Here is a 5000-nt window from a genome sequence, read left to right as displayed (position 1 = left end):
CTACAGAGGCAGGCCAATTCTCTTGCAAGACAAAGCTCGACCACATGTTGCACAAAGAACGCTACTCAAGTTACAGGAACTGAACTTAGAAATACTCTGTCATCCACTATATTCACCACACCTTGCACCAACTGACTATCATGTTTTCCAGGCATTAGACAACTTTTTTCAAGGAAAAAACTTCAAATCTGAAGAAGATGCAAAAACAGTCTTTCGTGATTTCATCACCTCTTGCTCTCCAGAATTCTTCGCAGCCTCCCTAAATAAGCAACTGATAAAATGGCAAAATTGTGTTGATAATTTAAATACATACTTTGACTAACGTCATTGCTTTTTGTTGAGATAAATTAAATTAAACGTTCAGTTCGAAATCGGACATTTCATTCTTAGTGACTTGATATATGTATGACCGTTTTCTTACATTTCTGAAATATTGTTGGGAAGTGATTTCGAATACTACTGATATTTACGTTACTCTACGTCCTCCCTGTGCGTCAGGTCAGACTATTTATGGGCGCATAGTACAGATGCAATATCCACAATTTTGTGGGTGTCTGCTCGGATCGTCCGGGTACCAAGTTGGGTCTCAGTCAGTTCCCATCTCGGTGAAATACTTCCTCATCTGCCGTGGCTATGAATCCTGTGGCCGAGCAACGAGCGTCACCCCTGGGTCTATGAAATACGTTTTAGAAATTATTTGTGTGAAGAGAATATCTTGCAGGACACTTCCGCCTTTATCTTTCCTCTATTTTGCTTCAGCGTTGAGGTTCATTTATGTATTTGATATTCATATGTTCTCTATTTTCTTTATATTAGTTTCAAATTTTGGCACAAGGCCAGCAATTTTGGAGAAGGATAAGTCCATCACATCGACCCCAGGTCTGAACTGCTACTTATTTTGACCACCTCGAAAAAGAAAAAGGAAAACACAATAAAGTCCACCTATGTGGAATTCGAACTCAGAATGTAAACTCGGACGAAATGCCTCTAACCATTTTACTCGTGCTAATGATTCTGCCACATCTCTGTCCTCTGTAGTTTCTTTATATTCTCAATTATATATGCCGTGCATCATGTTAGCTGTTTTTAATCGAGTTGGATGTCTTTTTTATGCTATTTGTTGTTACTAATGAGATCGAGGTTTTAGTTTCGTCGCGACTGAGAATTTCTTTGAATGTCAAACTGGGGAAGTGTGTTTGAAAGCGCCTAGTTTAGTGATTAGTGTATTTGGTTCACGATAGTGAGGTGGTAAGTTCGATACCTAGCAACGACTTGTATCCTTGAGTAAAACACTTTATTTCACATTGCTTCATTTCACTCAACTGACAAACAGGCGTTGTATCTGTAACTCAAAGGACCAGCCTTGTCATATTCCTTGTCACCCGGAATATCCCTCCTGAGAACTACGTTAACACTATGCCTGACTTTGGAGTTCTCAGCCACTTGCACGCTAATAACACGTATTTTCTTTATGTCTGTTTTAGATTTGTGTAATATCAGCTTTATACGTACAAAGTTTTTGCTTCCAGTGTAGTTTAAGCATCCATGCATTGCGTACGTCATCAATTCATTTGCATTGCTTTATTTTCCTTTTGCTGGGTTTAGCATGTTGTGTATAAAGTAGATTCCGTTGTGCTACTTGCATTAGTCTTTGGCCAACTACACTTTTTATGGGTGGTCGGTTGCTGTGTTTTTTCGGTATTTATTCTCTATGTATGGCCGGTTATTTTGGAGGCTTCTTTTTGTATTCTTGCTATAAGTTGTATTTTAAGTTTTGGAACCTTGTTGTTTATGATCAATGTCTGTATATTCGCAAGCGTGTATGTGTTTATAATTTTTTATCACATCTTGAGTTTCATTTTCTCGATAATTCATGCGTCTTGGTCCGTCATCGTTGCGTACAATGTTGATATAATTGAGGAATAATACTAAAACATAATTCTTAAATGGTGCAACATTTTGGCTCACTTTTCTTATTATTGTTTGCCGTTATTGTGACAGATGGGCTTTATCGTTCGATTTTTGCTTTTGGAGGGAATGCCGCTTCTGAACAGCATTGTACAATATTTTCGTATCAAACTTGCATTAAACACGAAATTTATAATACGTCATGAATCGATCGATCTAGATCTAAGTGCTGTTTGATTCCCTGTGCACATAGTTAACCTGTTATGAAATAACAATTTAATTTTGAATCAGTTTCACTTTGATTTTATTAAACTAAAAAGTTCATTCCAGTTTGTGTACTGCAAATTCGTTCCTTTCTCTTTTCTTTCCACTGAAAAGTCTTTTGATTCTTATTCTCGTGTGTACGTAGGTATTGTCGTCTGTCAATAACTAAAATTATATATTCAGTCCATAAATGATCGTGCATTTGGGACTGGTTTGTTTATTTGTTTGTATTGAAAAATATACTTCGTATTGCATTTTTAGCATGTAAAGTTTATTTAAGTTATGCTTGTACCAAATTCTCATTTGTTTCTCGAATGCCTTGGTAATTAGATACAACAATTATATCTTGTGTTTAATTAATAAAATAGATATCAGTTCAGTAATCAGTGAGAAACAACATTTTCTAACAATACTAAAAGTTAATAAAATAAAAACTGAAAGCTTTCGTGTAAAGTCATTTCCTCAAGTTCAACAACTTAAATTAGTTTCAGGAAATTTACTAAAGTGGCTTCCTGTCGGTTACGATGGTAACGGTTCCAGTTGATCTGATCAACTGAACAGCCTGCTCGTGGAAATTAACGTGCAAGTGGCTGGGACCTCCACACACGCGCCTAACATTCACGTAGTTCTCAGCGATATTTAGTGTGACTCAGAACGCGATAAAATGACCCTTTGATTTACAGGTACAACACATTTTTTTCCAGCTGAGTGGATTGGAGCAAGGGGAAAATAAAGTGTTTTGCTCAAGGACAAAGCGCGCCTCTTAGGAATCGAGGTCACGACCTTACAACCGTGAGCCGAATTCCTTAACCACTAAACCATATGCATTCACAGGAAATTTAATGATATTCTATCGAAACAAAGTTCAAAGAACAAAGCAAACATCCACGGAATTGAGTTTAGGGGCAGTTGCACCTTTAGGGGCAATTATGATCAAGAATTAATTTCAGTTTCCTGTTCGACATCGCCGTTGCACGAAGTATAAGTATTCTCGTTGTAAACTCTGTATACACATACATTGTGTATATGTGTGTATACACGTAGGTGTGTATATATATGTAGGTCCGGAAAGGAAGAGGAATGGCTGATAATATGATGGTGTACAGGTGAAAGAAGGGAAAACGGACAGGTAAAAGAAATAAAGATAGAGCAGAGTATGACAGAGAAAGACAGGATATGTGTGGGGGTTGCAAGACTTTTGTACAAAAGATAAGATGCAATATGTCGATGGGGAAGAGACAAACGTGAGCGGAGGTCTTGGGTATATATGCATGGAAGTAAAGCACAAACGAACATAAATACGGACGCTCGCAAACATACATATCAACATATTGATTTTATCAATGTGGGATAATAAATACTGTAGATATTTCTTTATATGAATTTTATTGGTGGATTTGTTTGATCAAACATACTTGCCCTTTTCGTTCTTCATATTATAAACTAATAAACAGCCGATTAAACTGAGTGCAAACGGTGACAAATACACGTTACTCATACAAGTGTTCTTCAGGTTTTGATTTCTCTCTGTTTATTCCTGGATGTCTACTTCACTTTGTATTTCTCTTTCCCCCTCCTCTGCTCTTTCTATCATCTCTCTTTCATCCGCCATCCCGCCGTTTAATGTCTTTTCATCTTTGACTTTAGGTATATATTTCTTCCCTTCTTTTTACGAAAGCTCTTCCTCTTTCTTGTTGATTTTTTGTCTGCGTGTTTGTGACTCAGTATGTCTGCCTCTATGTCCCTGTTTATTTCTGCCTCGCATGGTTTCTTACTCATAAAGAAGCCATCAAAATCAGGCGAAGAACGAAAGCACACAAAAACTAATAATAAAGACTTTATTGAGTGACAAAGACATTATTAAGTGACGCATACACACGCATATTATACACACACAAACACATACATATTTATCTCCTCATAACAACGAGTATTAGTTTGTTTTTCTTTCGTTATTATTGAAAAGCTTTTCGTTTTGCATTGTTTGTCGCATGATCTCACATAAGGCACGTTTAAGCACTTCGACGTCCTTATCACCATTATTTGAACAATATATTCTGCGTGTGATAATCACTTATATGTGATAAAATGCATATCACCTGTTCTTACTGTAATCCTTATAAAAACTGCTTCCTTCATTATTATTTTGCTTTTAGTTAATTTAAGGCCTTGATTTTTATGGTATCTTTCAATTTGCTACGTTGTTTTTCTTCTACAGAGACCTCAAAAAAATACCCGGATGCTTTTCAACGGGGCCAGTTTGCTGTCATTTAATCCTGATGTGAATGTTAGGCGTAAAAAAAGATAACCGTGACGAGAATACCTCGAAGGTAGGGGGCTTCATCCCGATATTCATGTGTAGGCCGGGGAATATAAATAGGAGAAAATGCTCTTTGCGCTTCATAAACTTAGATAACCTTAGATATGTTTCGACTAAAGATTGGTCCAGGCCATGTCTAACTTAACAACACCACCTGACAGGATTATCTAAATCCTTTTGAAGTCAAGTTTTGTTTATCGTCCATTCAAGTAATGAGTTCTTATTGAGTGAGTTGTATCCAGGTATGGGTGGCTTATCTGGTATTCCTCGAAGAAATCTGTCTAGACTCCGTTTAAAGCTGATAGGATCTTTTTCCTCTTTTATCTGTTTCGGGTCAATGTTAAACAGGGCAGGGCCTGTTGAGGAAGGGAAATTATGTCATAGTGTATCTACATGTTGTGATCCTGAATTGGGCAGCGGACGTATGGCCCGTGGTCCCAGCCTTGGATGAATCTTGAAACTAATGTTTAGGTCCTTTGGGCAATGCTGGTGGTATATTTTCCACATC

Source organism: Octopus bimaculoides, chromosome 3 (genome assembly GCF_046866305.1).
Source record: "Octopus bimaculoides isolate indiv1 chromosome 3, ASM4686630v1, whole genome shotgun sequence".
Taxonomy (NCBI): Eukaryota; Metazoa; Mollusca; class Cephalopoda; order Octopoda; family Octopodidae; genus Octopus; species Octopus bimaculoides.
This window is presented reverse-complemented; position numbering follows the sequence as displayed.